Genomic DNA, 17,185 nt, shown 5'->3' with positions numbered 1-17,185 from the left:
GGATAGGGGGAGCCTATACAAGAAGAATGGGCTCCACCTAAATCAAAATGGAACCAGACTGCTGACACTTAACACTAAAAAGGTTGTACAGCAGTTTTTAAACTAAGGACTGGGGGGAAAGATGATGAGTGCGGAGGAGCACATGGATCAGACAGAGACATCTTTTAGAGGAGGGTCTATTAATAGAGATGCTCTGTGTTCTAGTCAGGAATAAGGATTTTAAAGACTAATTGACTAGTCGACTATCTGATAAGCATTTCCCCAGAACCCAGGATCAGCTGGAGAGTCCCCAGCTGATCCTGAGTCCTGGAGAAATGTTGCGGGGAGACCAGGGTTAGCTGGGGATGCTCCAGCTGACTCCTGGCTTCCCTGACACCTCTTTGAATTGTGTGGAGGTGGCAGTTTCAAAGGGGCAGCTGCTGCACAGCTGACCTGGCAGGATTCAGAGTGGCCTTGGTCTGTCTTCAGGGTCGGGCAGTGGTCCCAGGGGCCCTATCCAGGATTGTGGCTCTCGGGCCTCCCTCCCAGGGAGGCCAAGGAGAGCGTCTGGCCTGCTTGCCCTCTGGGCTTCTACTGAGCTCTCAAGGCCTGTTCTTATAGTTCCAACCCCCGCCCTTCCACTTCCTGTGGAACTCCTTGCCTGAGGAGGTTGTGAAGGCTAGGACTATAACAGGGTTTAAAAGAGAACTAGATAAATTCATGGAGGTTAAGTCCATCAATGGCTATTAGCCAGTATGGGTAAGGAATGGTGTCCCCAGACTCTGTTTGTCAGAGGGTGGGGATGGATGGCAGGAGAGAGATCGCTTGATCATTACCTGTTCAATTCACTCCCTCTGGGGCACCTGGCATTGGCCACTGTTGGCAGACAGGATACTGGGCTGGATGGAAATTTGATCTGACCAAGTATGGCTATTCTCATGTTCTTATGTGGGAGGAGCTGGGTGGCTCTGGCCCCGCCCACTAAGGGGTCTTATGGAGTCCTTTGCCTGCCATGTCAGCAGATGGCCATACATAGTCCTGTTTTTTGTTACAGGGAGCAATGCTGTCACTAGCTATGCAAAAGAAGATGCTGTCTGCCAGGTGCTGAGGTTTGAAGAATCAATGGTACCTCATGCAGTGAGCATTGCAAAGCATCATTCCCCAGAGAAATGAGCACAGAGAGCAGACCTGAGTCTGCCTATTCCTGCTCTAAAGGATTAATAGAGACCTAGGGAAGTTGCACAAAAGGCAGCAAATCACAGAAGGTCTTATAGGGCAGCTGCTGGGCAGAGCAGAGGTCAGTAGCTGCCTGGAGTTTGAGGAGGGAAGACCAGGCTCCTAGGAGGAGAAAAGAGCATCAGTCCCCTGGACAGAACAATGCCGCCAGCAGTGCTCAAGAGGACCTAAAGATGGCTGTGAGTTCCCTGAGGCTGAGGACCTGAGGCAAGAGTGAAGAAGGTGCTGTGGCCTATAGGGAAGTGGCTCAGGGAAAGATACTGAAAGATGGAGAAGACGTAGCACATAGTTGCCATCTACAAGGTGCCTGGGCTGGGACACTGAGTAGTGGGTTTGTCAGTAGGCTGCAATCGATACTGAGGGCAGTGGCTGGACAGCAATACTGTCCCCCGGAAGGGGGGACACGGAGAGTGGCACAGCCGGAAGGCTGTGTTGTGAAGAGATTGCTGCAGTCCTTAGAGTGACAAGGGTCCTTGGAGCAGAAGTGACAGCAGCAAGATCTCACCAGAAGAGGGCGCACTGGCAAACACAGCTAATGCCGGTGACAGCCAGCAGGGGGACTGCAGTAGTGAGTGAACTCTGTCACACAGGGCATAACTCCATTGCAGTTCAGCTCTTCACCTTAGTCATGTCTTTCCCTTGGCTGGTGACTTACCTAGGCTCGGTCTAGAGCGCCAATGTAAGCGGGCATAACGGCATCAGCCAGTGGTGTGGAAAGGCCACTACCCTGAGTGCCCTAACCCCTAGCCTAGACATTGCCATGGCAACAGGAAGGTCTCTCCTGTGGAGTTAGAGAGGTGGAGTACCTATGCCAGTGGCAGAAGCTCTCCTGTCCACATAGCAGCATTTTCACTAGAGTGCTACGGTGATGCAGCTGTACCAATGCAGCCTGGTAAGTGTGGACAGACTCTTACAGAGGGTTACAGTGCAAATACTCAGATATTGCCAGATGTTATAAGCGAGAGCGTTGCCAGCAGCAATGCCCACGTCCTCCATCCAGTCTAAACACATTCCTCTGTCCATTGTACCAGTACTATCATCCTGGGGACCAGCCTGATTCCAGTGACATGTTTGTCAAGGGTTCCCTGAAGGCAGGGGGTTTTAGGATGAGCTGGCATATAATTGGAAGCGCCACAGGACAAGAGCAGAATTGTGGGGGGAACCCAGGGCTGGGATAGTGGGCGAGGACTTCGGGGCGGACCAAAGAGCATCAGAAGAGGTGTCTCGTGACGTTGTTTAGCTCCCCTACTGCTGACTCCAGCCAGTGCTGTCCAGCTCTTGCTTCAATGAACATTGGAGTCAGGCACAACTTTTAACAAAAAGCTCCCAGGATTCTTGCTTAATCAATAACAGAACTGGTGGGTTCAGCATTTAATTAACTCACCAAGTGACAGTGTCAACCAAAATTGTACAAGAGGATTTCTGTCGTAATTAATTACTGTTTTATGTGTTACCCATTAATAAATTAAGACAATTGCTGGGTAGAAACACTTTGTTGTTGGCTAGCACTGAACTGGCCACATGACAGTTAATGTAGCACAATTAAAAAAGAAGTCAGTTGTGTGCACACACAAGTATATTGTCCCTGTGCAGAGGCCAGTTCAGTGGGAGAGCACATGCCTACATCCTGCTGGGAAATTGCAAGCTGCCAGGCTATAAATCACAAACATTGCTATTGCAGTTAAAAATTAATTTTCTTTCTGTTTTAAATTAATTCCCTATGCTGTTACCAGATGAATTCATTTTGGCACAGACAGACAGCAGCTGACTCAGGTTCATTGCAGAGTTGATAGGCTTTGATTTTCTGCTTGAGATGAGATTAACTCGTCCCTCAGTGTGTCTTTCTCTTGGTCTGGTATATTCTGTGCAATAGCTTCATTTTGCAATGCTCAGCCACAGAGCCTGGAGCATGCTGCTGTTGGTGGTGCTGACTGAAAACGCAGCCTACCGTAAAGAGACATTTCACTGCACCTTTGTGTAGAGTGATGGACAAACAGGCTGCAGGACCTATTGAGGGGCTATTTGTTATTTGGAGGTTGTAATATTCCAGTAATATCTGAACCCCCACCCATCGACCCCCCCCCAACTTGGCTAGGTCTACATTACAGTCCTTTGTCGGAAAAAGCTACGCACTCGGAAAAATTGCACTCTGCAGTTTGCGTAGCTTTTTCCAATTGCTTTTCCAGAAGAGGCTTTTCTGCCATTTGGCCCAGTCTAGATGGGGCCAAATGGCAGAAAAGCCTCCTCTTTCAGAGGAGCCCTTATCCCTCATAGAATGAGGGCTACAGGGCTCCCCGAAAGAGCGTGTTTGCTCTTTCCCAAAAAAAAGCATGGGCACAGCATAGACGTACCCTTAGGGACTGTGGCCTTCTCTCAACCCACGCTTCCCCATTGCTGGTCATCTGTCTTCAGTGGGATGTGGTAAAGTAGCCTTCCAGCTCTGATGAGCTCTTAAATATTTGGGGTTAGGTTGGGTGGCTAGTGACTTGCTCACCAGCAAATACAGGAATGAGCTTTCACAGGGCTGGTCAGTCAGTCCACTCCACTATTTTAATGCAGAGAGCTCTGGAGGCATTGTTCCTAACCCTGCTGCTGCTGGGCCAGGGCTGGAAAATGGTTGGAAGAGGCACGGGGTAAGCAATACAGACAGCTTGAGCATTTGTTTTGCGAGCCAGTTGAGAAACATTAACTATGGTGAAGCACTGATCTCCCAACAGAAAAGTGTCCTACCCAACAGGAATATGCCTTCATCACCAGATGGACTATTTACATAAGAACATAAGAACGGCCGTACTGGGTCAGACCAAAGGTCCATCTAGCCCAGTATCCTGTCTGCTGACAGTGGCCAGCACCAGGTGCCCCAGAGAGGATGGACCGAAGACAATGATCAAGCAATTTGTCTCCTGCCATCTCTCTCTAGCCTCTGACAAACACGGACACCATTTTATCCCCTGGCTAATAGCCTTTTATGGACGTAACCTCCATGAAAATATCTAGCTTCTCTTTAAACTCTATTATAGTCCTAGCCTTCACAGCCTCCTCTGGCAAGGAGTTCCACAGGTTGACTACGCGCTATGTGAAGAAGAACTTTCTTTTATTAGTTTTAAACCTGCTACCCATTAATTTCATTTGGTGTCCTCTAGTTCTTCTATTTAGGGAACTAATAAATAACTTTTCTTTATCGGCCCTCTCCACACCACTCATGATTTTATATACCTCTGTCATAACCCTCCTCAGTCTCCTCTTTTCTAAACTGAAAAGTCCCAGTCGCTTTAACCTCTCCTCATATGCGACCTGTTCCAAACCCCTAATCATTTTAGTTGCCCTTTTCTGAACCCTTTCCAAGGCCAAAATATCTTTTTTGAGGTGAGGAGACCACATCTGTACACAGTATTCAAGATGTGGGCGTACCATAGTTTTATACAGGGGCAGTAAGATATTCTGGGTCTTATTTTCTATCCCTTTCTTAATAATTCCAGCATCCTATCTGCCTTTTTGACCACCGCTGCACACTGTGTGGAAGTTTTCAGAGAAATGTCCACGATAACTCCAAGATCTCTTTCCTGATTTGTCGTAGCCAAATTAGCCCCCAACATACTGCATGTATAGTTGGGGTTATTTTTCCCGATGTGCATTACTTTACACTTATCCATATTAAATTTCATTTGCCATTTTGTTGCCCAATCACTCAGTTTGGTGAGATCTTCTTGGAGTCCCTTATAGGACACTGACAGTATTAGCATTCCCTAAGTGAAGGTGTGACCCAAGGGCACAGGTGGTAGACGACATGGGGCCTCTTGGGGTGTTATAGGGATGCCTCGGGTTGGATATCTGTATAACAGTTCATTGAAGGGGACCATGTGAGGTTTCTCTTGAGAGCCAGAAGCCCATTGGATATTACGTACAGATAAGATTTAAAGGGTTTTGAAGCTATCCTGAAAACAGGACTTAAGACAGCTCTCCAGGAGGTGACTGACCTCAGAAATGTTCGCCTTCACCACTAACCCCCGCCCCCAGTTTCCATCACTTGTGTATTGTGTGTTTTATACTGTAGACCTATTTGCATACTGAGCCAGATGTGAATTAAGAGATTGCAAAATCTGCAAGAGAGGCAATGTACAGTAGAAAGAGAGAGCAGGGAAAGTCCTGTTTGTGAGTAGGACAAAGGACTACTCTGGTATTTTTTGGAGTGAAAAGAGGCACACTGAATTCTTCTTCAAAAAGGTGGGCACCTGTCTTGTGACAGGACGGTGCCAGCCCACCTGGCTGTAAAGTCCTGCAATGATTTGGGGAGAGTAATACTCGACTAGGTCTGAGATTATTGTGTTAAGATTAGGTTCTAAGAAGCATGTTATGATTTTAGTTGATGTGTAACCTTTTATTTCATATCAAATTAAATCCTAACATAGAATGATTGAAGATGAGGGTTGGAAGAGACCTCAGAAGGCAAACTAATTCAACCAACCTCCAGCCCCCTGCTTGAAGCAGGACCAACCCCAACTAAACCATTCCAGCTTCCTAGAGCCCAGATGGCTTTCTGAAAAGAACTTGCCTATGCTTTTGCTGAGTGCTGTGAGTAAAGCAAAGTGGTATCTGAGGTTGGGTTGGTAAGCAGAGTTCTATGGCTGCTTTGGAAGCAGAGCATCTGTGAATCCTGCGTGTTCAGGGCAAGGTGCTGGGAACTACAGGCAGGCATGCGAGGCTTGAGGGTATAGACGGACCGTGTAGGTCTGTAAAGGATCATTGGCCTGCAAGACTGGTGGAGGGTGTACCCGTGGCAGGCACTGGCAGGACTCCTCCACGTACCCCCAGGAAGCATCAAAAGTAGCCTTGGCCTCAGACTCCACAAACCCCAATACTCATCATACTACACTGCAAAATCACCAGCCAGGGTAATGAGACAAAAGCTGGTGGTGTATCTGTGGCTCCTAGCCCCTTGTCAGCATCTGTCCGCACACAATACACTAGGGATCAACCTGCCATTGGGATCCATAACGCTTCAAGAAGGTTAACCACTGTGCCCTCCTTCACCACTGTGGTGACTATTCCCATGTGATCTCCGGTTTAATGGCCCATAGTACCACCACCAACCCACAGTGCACAGCTCAGGAGGCTTGCTTGGGTTTAGACTGCACCCCCACAGCACAGGGGTAAGTGTACAGGAAATACTTAAATGCAGAGATGAAAGTAAGCAGCTGCACCCTGATGCGTAGCTCCAGCAAGAGCTGGCTGAGCTGCAGCAAAAGGCAGTAGGGAGCTATTTAAAGAGCTGTCTGGGACCTGGGTTGTAAGAAATTTTAAGTTACTTTCACCACTGCTTAGCTGTATAAATAGCACTGCTGGTTTCCCAGGGAGTAGCCTCAGTAACTGGCACTTCTCAGCAGACCTTCCAGTCAGCCAGCTGCATTGGCCCCAGAGGAATTCTGCTTGACCCTATCACAGGTGCTTTACACTTCTGAACATCCAGCAAAGAGACAGTAATAGGCCGTGCAGCAATTCTGTCCTGCATGTCTCAGGCCCCAGGACCTGCTTGCAAACTTCACCTGGGGGCCTCATTTTCCCTTTGGAGTCTGTGTATAACAAACCTCCTCCTAGAAACTTCTACCCTTTTGTTCCGTAGCTGGGGAGTTGTTTTGATCAGCAGTCCTCTTCTTGTTCAGGGAAAGATCAGCCTACTGTGCCTTTGGAGTTTCACTCAAGAGAAGATTCGGACAAAGCAGTGGAATCTCGTCCCTTGCCCCCGCACTCCACCCTGCTTTCCATAGACAAGCCAGGCAGGATAGAGCCATATGCTTCTGGCTGTGAGTTATGATATTAAGCTGCTGCGACATGGCTAAAATATTGTAACCAATTCAAACATCTGTGGGAAACAGATTCCTAATGCCTGCAACGTCTCCTTTAAATTCCTTGAGCTAGAGGTAGACCTTAGCCCAGGGCTACTTTTTGTAGCCCGCAGTGTGGTTTGGGTTTATGCGGGGCTCAAAATGCAACCCGAAGGTGGGATCCTTTTTGACTATGGCCTCCACTGGGAACATGCTCCACAATGGTGAGGCATCTTAAAGGTGAGGTGAGCACTGCAAGATGCAAGCAGATGGACTGGCTCGAACAGATGAGTACAGGGTGTCGGCGTTTCTAGCTCCCAGGGAGGAGGTACCAGGAGTGCTGGGGCATTGTGGGAAGTGCTTAGCCATGTCGGCAGAGCCTGAGAGGTGCTGACTGGCTCACACTGGCGATGTTTGGATCTGGTGCTGCGGTGAGGAAGTCCTGTCTCCGTCCCATACGGAGTGACGGACCCTGAGTGGGAATGTCAGCCTTTCTGGGAATCCAGGATGGGACTCTTGGGCACCTGTCCCTTTTTGCCTCTTGTGTCCGGCCTGACTCATCCAGCTCCCTGCCTGCTGCAGGTTGGAGCACTCTGGTTTGGAAACTTTTCTTTTTACAGTAAAATCACTCCAAGAAATGCACAACTTGAAGCATCATGCTAAACACCCAAAACAATGGTATACAATTTTCTTTTTAATAAGAAGCATTAAAAATGGCAATAAAGAAGAGATGCTTGTTGGATGAATGCAAGGTTTTCAACCCTGTTTGGGAGATGGAATTAGCTTTTGCAGAGATAAATGGAAAACCAATGTGTCTTCTTTGTCAAAAAACTATCGCTGTGTTAAAGAAAACAAACCTGCAAGGGCACCATGAATCTTGTCACCCCTAGTTCAAAGACTTATATCTACCTGACAGCAATTTAAGAAAAACTAAGATATGTTCCTTACTGAATGGTTTCCGTACTCAACAAGATATGTTCTGTTCGCAAGTTAAAGACAGCAATGCGGTTGCAGAAGCCTCCTTCAAAATGGCTTGGCACATAGCTAAATCAAAAAGACCTCTTACCGAAGGTGAATTGATGAAGCAGTGCTTCTTGGACAGCAGTGAATCACTTTTTTCAGAATTTAAAATCAAAGAGGATATAGTTAAACAAATATCAAAACTGCAAGTGTCTGATTCAACTGTAGTAAGACGAAAGCATTTCAGGTGATCTGTTTTCTAAATTGCTAAAAGACATTGAAAGCACTGAGTATTTCAGTCTAGCAATGGATGAATCTACTGATTGTTCAGACATATCTCAGCTCATAATCTGGATGCATTTTTCAATGGCAAAAAGTAGGTAGAAGAAACGCTTACTCTGCTTCATTTGATGGGTCAAACTAGGAGAGAGGACATTTATTCTGTGCTGATGGCATGTTTTGAATGACCAGGAAAATGCATTGATTTGAAGAAGCTTACTTTGGTAACAACTGATGGTGCACCCTCCATGGTTGGAAAAGAGAAGGGGCTAATTTATTTGCTGGAAAAAATCCACAGTTTCCAGATTTCTTTTCATATCATTGCACTCTGCACCAAGAACAGTTATGCAGCAAACTGAAGGGAGGATTTCTCAAGAGCACAGTGGATAGTGTTGCAAAAATCATCAACTTCATTGTTGCAAATGCCTTGAAACATAGACACCCAAAGATATGGCACCCAAAGATATGGGGGGTGCGCCTAAAGGTAATACATTTAAACTCTTACCAGGCAGGCTGTCTTCCTCCCCTACCAGACTGTCTTTGACCAGTGATAGAAATGTAGCCGTGTTAGTTTGGTGCAGCTGAAACAAAAAACAGGACTGTGTAACACTTAACCCATCTTGTTAGTCTTTAAATAGGTGATGAGCTTTCGTGGGCCAGACCCACTTCCTCAGATCAATCCACTATTTGATCTGAGGAAGTGGGTCTGGCCCACGAAAGCTCATCACCTATTAAACCATCTTGTTAGTCTTTTAAGTGCTACACAATCCTGTTTTTTGTCTTTGGCCAGAATGACTTGGGACACAGTGTTTCCCCAGCCTGTGCAATCTGTGCCATGTACCCACCCTTGCAAGATTCAGTACTGGTAGAGTTCACTAGGACCTCCTCCTGCTTTGTTGCTGCTTTGGGAGTGGCACTCACTGTGGCAAGTGGTGAAGTGGGTCACGGGGTTACCTTAAGTTTTGGGCAGTTTGGATTTAGATGGCTGGGAGCCCTACAGTGATGGCAGATTGCCTGCCTTCCCTTTTGGTAGAGGGCTTTAAAACCTGGACTCCCTGGTGTTGAGGTGTTGAGTTGAGGTGAGGTTTATTTCCAATCCCTGCTTCTCTCTTAACCTAGATCACATGGGGACTTCCCTTCCCCTGGAATTTGCACCCCGTCCATGTGCCCTGGATTCAACATTTTTATCAGCAGTTTCTGCAGCCTCTAAAACTGCTGCTTTTTGGGGGGTCACAGATGACTGCCTTTATCTCATGTGTACCTACCCATAATAATTGCTCCTGGGCCATCTGACCAAACAGGTTTCCATCACCAGCTTCAGTCTCCTCTCCCATTGTCTATTTTCTCATAAAATTACACGTTTAATGCACATATTTAATATGAGTGGTTTCTGTATGTCAGTTGATAGCTCAGGGTTATCATAAATCTTTTCAAAGCATTTTCTTTAAATGTCTGTGCACGATAGCACTGCCCACCTCCGTGTCATTACAAACTTATCTGGCTTTCCTAATTAATCTGGTTAACAGGACAGGCATCTGCTTATCTGCTAGAATGTTGTGCAGCCTGCAGAGACTCTTTAAAGTGACAGGAATTCTTCCATACAGTTTCTTTATAATCGGAGCAGGCTCTCTCCCACTCCCAGGCAAAAGTGTCGTGGGGGTGCTCAGTGGATGGCAACACTCCTTTTGCTGCTCCTATTCTTTGATCTGCATTGTTTGAGAGGCCAAGAGCCTCCCGTGGGCCTGCTCCTCAGCTCTGCTTTGGCTTTGGCCACTGCTATTTGTCCCACGTGCCTTTGCTGGACTTTCTCCTCATTTGTCTCAGCTGCTTTTGTCTCCCTGAGTCATGCTGTGCCTCAGGCCCTGGTGTTTGGATTCCTCCTGGGCTCGTGGGTGCTGCAATCGGACTAGGTTCCCTGCAGTGGGCTCCTGTGTAGCAAGTGAGCAGAAGGGTCCTTGGACACCAGGATTATTAACTGCTGTTTCCTGTTTTTCTTTTAAATGCACACTACAGCATGCTTTGGTTTACAGGACACAAAGTTGGGGCCACTCTTCCAAGACACAACAGGTTCAGGCAAGCAGCAGGCCAGGGAGCACATGAACTGTTCTTGGATGGAGAAGAGAATGAGAGTTCAGAACAGACACTTTCAATAGTCAAGGCTCTGAGAAGATCAGCACAGCTAGCCTAGCTCTCTGCCCTACATCTGTGGCTGCCTCACCTGCAGTTCCTTATTGCTGTCACAGCTGGCAGTGCCTATCCCTTGCTCCTGAACCTTGGCAGTGATCTTGGATATATGGCTACAGCCCTTTGGAGCCTGGTGGGGTATCCTGCTAGAGTTAGGGCTTCCCTTTGCATTTCACCAGCATATTAGCTGACTCCTTTTCCAACAGGAGCTGCTGTGGGTATCGGCGCTGCTAGGAACGAGCTAAACATAACTTTCTGCTGGAATATCAGAGCTTCTAGATGCTGCTATGAGATATGGGGTTGCAAAGGCTTCAAGTCACCAATATGCTCATGAGGGCAGTGTTTTGAATTCATAGTGGGTGCCTTTCTACATTGGTACCATTGCTGGTCTAACCCTGAGCTTCTGGTCACTTACTTCCCAAGGTACTGAGAAGACAGTTAGGCTGTGTCTAGACTGGCCAGTTTTTCCAGAAAATCAGCAGCTTTTCCGGAAAAACTTGCCAGCTGTCTACACTGGCCGCTTGAATTTCCATAAAAGCACTGACTTCCTACTGTAAGAAATCAGTGCTTTTTGTGGAAATACTATGCTGCTCCCATTCGGGCAAAAGTCTTTTTCCGGAAGACTTTTGCGCTAAAGGGCCAGTGTAGACAGCAGAGATTTCTTTTCCACAAAAAAGCCCCGATTGCGAAAATGGCGATCGGGGCTTTTTTGCGGAAAAGTGCGTCTAGATTGGCCACGGACGCTTTTCCGCAAAAAGTGCTTTTGCGGAAAAGCGTCCTGCCAATCTAGAAGCTCTTTTCCGAAAATGCTTTTAACAGAAAACTTTTCCGTTAAAAGCATTTCCGGAAAATCATGCCAGTGTAGACTTAGCCTTAATGTATAGTCTGCTGGCTGAAAATATTAAGCACTAAAGGCCTATTATCATCATCATCAGATTTTGTTAATCTTCAAGTGGATTTCAAAGCTATTAGCAAATGTGCTGGCCACTTATATGTTACTATTTGCCCTTTTGCCAGGAGCAGCTTAATCTGGTTCGCTGACACATTCATTGATCAGATCTCCAGGTTAGATAAGCTCCTTGTTTGGAGAGGGCCTCCAGGATTCTTCCCTGCTGGAACTGCATCACAGTCCCTCTGGGGAGTGAGTTGTGGCCCCCTCTGCCAGGTGTAGTGGACTGCTATGCCCGTCTTTCTCTGCCCAGCAGGCTGGCTGCCCAAAAGAAGCTTTCCATTGCGGCACTGCCAGATGGCTGGTTTAAGGTATGTTTATTATTAGAATTCACATTTCTGAGCCTAACTTTGGAAGCAGCCATTTAACTGAACAGTGATGTCATTATATCCTGAATGTGGGAGACTGGAAGTCACTTAGCAGCCCACTTTGACACTCAGAAGCAAGATACTTAGATTTAATAGTTGGATACGAAACTTACCGGTCTGACAGCAAAATCCATCTGTGCGATTGCTCAGTGATTATAAGATTTTTATCACAGTTATTTTTAGTAACATGTACAGACAGGTTATGGGCAATAAACAAAAATTCCCCGAGCCCATGACCTGTTTGTGACTTGACTAAAAATAACTGGGGAAGGGAGGAGGAATGGAGTCCCATGATGAGGGTGACTGACGGGCTATGCCCCCCCATCATGGCAAGGGGCAGAGACCCCAGATACAGCAGCCCTAGTAGGGGGCACAGCCAGGGGGCACACAGCCCCTGCTCCAGAGCTGATCACAGCTGCAAGACAGCAGTGTCCAGCCCCTGCCAAGCCCTGACAGCAGCTGGAGCGGGGGTGGGGGGTATGGCACTGGGAAACCATGAGGGGGGCGCATGGTCTCTAGTGTAGCTACTGGGCATGGACATGCGGCCCCATCTTCAGTCCCTCAGCAAAAGCCACAAAGCTAGGATGTAGGACCCTTGTGCAGCCCCCACCAAGCTTGGAAATACATGGGGCTGGAGTGCAGCACCTGGCTGCAGCTCCTCATAAAAGCTGCTCAGGAGAGATTCAGATTCGACCAGCTAATTAGCAGGGTGCCCATAGCTAGGTTTGTGTTTCTCCTGGTGGTGCATATTCACACATGCTTTGGTGCACATATAAATTATTCAGCACATGGATAGAAAAAATCCACAGCTAGATGGAAAAGATTAGTAGGAATATTGCACACTGTCCTGGCTGCAGCCCCTTCTAAGTAATATGGAATCTAAATTGTACAGGTTAAATCTCCTAGGTCCGGGACTCTGGCCTGGCAATGACCATGGTCCTTCTGGACTACAGAAGGACTATGGATGTTGCTGGACCAGAGAGCCCCGGTGTTGGGAGCTGTGCACTGGCTGGGAGTCCAGCAACAGGGAGCCCCACCAGCAAGGCCAGTGGCAGCCCCATTCTCTGGAGCCCTAGCCGAGCAGGGCAGCAGGGAGACCAACAATCTTCAGCCCTGGGGCACCCTGGCTGGAAAGGGCAGCAGGGGTAACCAGCAAGCCCCATCCCCGGGGAACCACGGTGAAGTGCAGCAGCAGCGGGACTGCTGGCAGCTGGCGAGCCCTGCCCCTGGGAAGCCCTGGCTGGCTGGGGCAGAAGTGGGGCCATGGTGGCTGGGAAACTCCATCTCCAGGTAGCCCCAGCCAGTCTGCTGTGCCCAAGCCCGGCAGCAGCAGGGCTGCAGCCCAGTGGCATTGGGGCTGGAGCGGAGCCAGAGCCTGGGAGGGGCAGTGGGCTGGGAGGCAGGTGGCAGGGGACCTCCCCTGATCTAGCAAATTCCCTCATTCGGGAATAGTCAGGTTCTGGATCAGGGAGGTCCAGCCTGTAGTCTTAATCGTTAGCCCAAAGAGTTTGAAGCTACCATTCTCCTGCAGTGGCTGAAAAGTCCCAAACCAGAATACACCATTAGAAAAGTGTGCAGGCCAAACAGAATCTACACAGGGACTGCTGCAAAAATCAGTTCTCATTTCCTCGTGGTTTTTAAAAACATGTTTTCCTGATCTTTTGAAGCGTGTTGTCGTTAGCACCAGTTTTCTATCCAGAGTGTTTCTGCAACTGCATAAACTTGTTAGTATTTTCAGTTTTGTACCTAGTTTTCAAGGTATGTGCTGTTATTTTGCATACTTTGCAATGTCTTCTTATATTGGTCACGATAGCTGTGTTCTACCAAAGGGAGACTATTTGGGACAATGGACTAACATTTCACCTCTAGAGATCGAGGTGAAACCTGTTTTGTAAAATGTAAGTTTGCTGGTCTTGTCATAAAAGTAGCACACCAAGCACTGCAGCTTGTAATCACTATTGGAGAGAGGCCTGGAAGAGGAAATGCTGGGGCAGAGCTTGTGCTGCTAGCCAGGAAAGAGCTGTGGTAGCCTTGGAATTGAGCTGTATTATCCCGAGGGTCCCAGAACTGGAAGAGTAGAGACTATTATGATCAGATTTTAAAAGTAGGGATTTGCACACAGTGCAGGTGTAGCGTGCATGCATCACTGCAGCCCAGCTCAACATGCCATAGACCTAAATTCTAGTTTAATAACTTTGAACTAACTAAGCTGTTGAACTTGCTCCCAGTCCCAGACACTAGGTCTTCCCAGATGCACCCCATGTCTAGGGTTGCCAGATGGCTTAACAAAAAATACCGAACACTCTCACCCCCTCCCTCCCAAAAAAACTGGGAAAAAATTCTGTTGAGAGGGAAAAAAACGGGGAGACCAAAGTTGTTGAGCAAAAACAAACAAATGAAAAAAAGGCACTGCACCTTTAAATGGCCTTGCGCTCCTCACTTCCCCACCCCTGCCAGATGCAGCAAGGGAAAATTGTCCTCGCCAGGCTTCCATCCGAGAGAAACAGGAAATACTGGACATTTCACATGTCCGGTATTTCCTGGTTTTTTTTTACCGGACGGGGCCCCAAATAATGAACAGTCTGGGTGAAAACCAGACACCTGGCAACCCTACCAGTGTCATATGAACCCTTCCCTATGTTCAAGATGCAAAATTCAACTTTAAGCAGGTTGCAATTTTATGATACAGGTATCCCTGCTTTACAGTCCTGTAATTGAAGTAACCACAGTTAGCCCCTGGACACTGCATCTAGACACTGCATCAATTCAGATACACTTATGTTAGAATCATAGAATCCTAGGGTAGGAAGCGATCCCATGAGATCATCAAGTCCAACCCCCTGCGCAAAGCAGAACCAATCCCACCTAAATCATCCCAGCCAGGGCTTTGTCAAGCCGGGACTTAAAAACCTATAAGGATGGAGATTCCACCCCCTCCCTAGGGAACCCATTTTAGTGCTTCACCACCCTCAGAGGGAAATAGTTTTTCTTAATATCCAGTGTAGGCCTCCCCCACTGCAACTTGAGACCTTTGCTCCTTGTTCTGCCATCCGTCACCACTGAGAACAGCCTCTCTCCATCCTCTTTGGTACCTCCCTTCAGGTTGTTGAAAGCGTCACTCTTCAATTTTTGTTGCCCTCCACTGGACTTTCTTCAATGCATCCAAATCCTTTCTGTAATGGGGACCAAAAATTGTATGTAACCCTCCAAATGAAGCCTTGCCAGTGCCGAAAAAAGGGGAATTATCGCTTCTCTAGATCTGCTGACAGTGCTACTCCTAATTCAGCCCAATATGCTATTAGCCTTCTTGGCTACAAGGGCACATTAATGACTCATCTCCAGTTTCTCATCCACTGTAACCCCAGGCCCTTTTCTATAGAACTGCTGCTTAGCCAGTCAGTCCCCAGCCTGTAGCAATGTTTGGGATTTTTCTGTCCCAAGTTAGGACTCTGCACTTGTCCTTGTTGAACCTCATCAGAGATTTTTTGGCCCAATCCTCCAGTTTGTCTAGGACATGCTGGACCCTATCCCTACTCTCCAGTATATCTACCTCTCCTCCAAGCTTGGTGTCTTCTGCAAACTTGCTGAGGGTGCAATCCATCCCCTCATCCAGGTCATTAATAAAGATGTTGAAGAAAACCGTTGTATAAAATACCCTGTATGACCAAGTGAATTCCATGGGCTGCAGGGATGGAAATCAGAAATAAGAAATGGAGAACATTGGCCCCCTCTTTAATTCCATGTGGGTGTGCCCCATACCCACAGCTTTACAGAAGGGCCTTGCCCCTCTGTATGTCAACTATTTCATTGCCATTTCCTGGCCACGCAGGGTTTGCTGCTGGTGAAATAAGTAGAGGTAGGATCCTTATCCATGGCACTGTGCACAGCTATGCAAGGCCACAAAGACCTTCCCATTCCACTGAGCAAGTGCTGGTAACAATTGTGGCACCTGTTTGTGCTCATACAGGGAGGATAGCCTGTGGCCAGGCACTGGGGGGACTAAGCTGACCTGGGAGCTCTGAGAGTGATTGCACTTGGTGGATGAAGCATTACCAAGGCATTGTCTAGGATCCATGCTACTCGTCCATGTGGGCACAAAAGATACTGCAAGGTATGACACTGAGCAGATCGAGTGACTACAAGGTTCTGGAAATATGGGTGAAGGAATTTGGAGCGCAGGTGATATTCTCTTCAGTCCTTCCTGTCAAAAGTTGGTGCCCAAGCGGAGACTGGTGCATCCTGGAGGTGAATGCATAGCTGCGAAGATGACGTCTCCAGGAGGGCTTTGGTTTCCTTGACCATGGAACGCTGTTCCAAGAAGAAGGACTGCTTAGCAGGGATAGAGTTCACCTTTCAAGGAAGGGAAAGAGAGTATTTGGACACAGACGGGCTAACCTAGTGAAAAAGGCTTTAAACTAGATTTGACAGGAGCAGGTAACCAAAGCCCAAAGGAAAGTGAAAAACATGGAGACCTGGGAAGATGGCTCAGACATGGGAGGGAGCATGGGCCATAATAGCAGAGATAAAGGAGGGATAAGGCAGAACTGGGGGGCAAAATCAAATCAGGATCTTACATGCCTGTATACAAATGCAAGAAGTACGGGGAGTAAGCAGAAAGAACTTGAAGTGCTAATAAACAAACACAACTATGACACAGTTGGTATCATAGAGATATGGTGGGATAATACACATAATTGGAATATTGGTATTAAAGGGTACGGATTGCTCAGGAAGTATAGGCAGGTAAAAAAGGGAAGAGGTGTTGCCTTATATATTAAAAACGTATACACTTGGACAGATGTGGAGATGGACGTAGGAGACAGACTTGTTGACAGCCTTTGGGTTAGGTTAAAAGGGAAAAAAAACAAGTGATGTCATGCTACGGGTCTATTACAGACCACCTATGCAGGCAAAAGAGGTGGATGAGGCTTTTTCTGAACAGCTAAAAAAATCATCCAAAGCGCAGGATTTCGTGGTGATGGGGAACTTCAACTATCCAGACATATATTGGGAAACTAACATAGCAGGGCACAGAATATCCAGCAAGTTCTTGGACTGCATTGGAGACAATTTTTTTTATTTCAGAAGATTGAGAAAGCTACTAGGAGGGAAGCTATTCTAGATTTGATTTTAACAAATAGGGAGGAACTGTTTGAACATTTGAAAGTGGAAAGCAGCTTAGGTGAAAGTGACCACGAAATCATAGCGTTCATGATTCTAAGGAATGGTAGAAGGGAGAACAGCAAAATAGAGACAATGGATTTTGGGAAAGCAGATTTTAGTAAACTCAGAGGGCTGGTAGGTAAGTTCCCATGGGAAGCAAGACTAAGGGGAAAAACAACTGAATAGGGTTGGCAGTTTTTTAAAGGGATATTATTAAGGGCCCAAAAGAAAGCTATTCTGCTGCG

At 47.2% G+C, this 17,185-nt stretch overlaps 1 protein-coding gene across 3 annotated transcripts in view; it reads left to right on the top strand.

Moving 5' to 3' along the window:
- Window positions 1–17,185, top strand: part of BSN (bassoon presynaptic cytomatrix protein) — a 175,019-nt gene that overhangs the window by 83,383 nt on the left and 74,451 nt on the right. Inside the window, exon 1 of one of the 3 annotated variants that reach the window (XR_012906555.1) lies at window positions 11,447–11,720. The exons of the other annotated variants lie outside the window; for them this stretch is intronic. The gene's annotated coding sequence lies outside the window, so the exon portion shown is untranslated. Of the gene's footprint in view, window positions 1–11,446; window positions 11,721–17,185 lie in introns of those variants that run through there. 3 annotated transcript variants of the gene reach the window in all.

This window comes from Pelodiscus sinensis, chromosome 11 (genome assembly GCF_049634645.1).
Source record: "Pelodiscus sinensis isolate JC-2024 chromosome 11, ASM4963464v1, whole genome shotgun sequence".
In the NCBI taxonomy this organism is placed as follows: domain Eukaryota; kingdom Metazoa; phylum Chordata; order Testudines; family Trionychidae; genus Pelodiscus; species Pelodiscus sinensis.
This window is presented reverse-complemented; position numbering and strand designations above follow the sequence as displayed.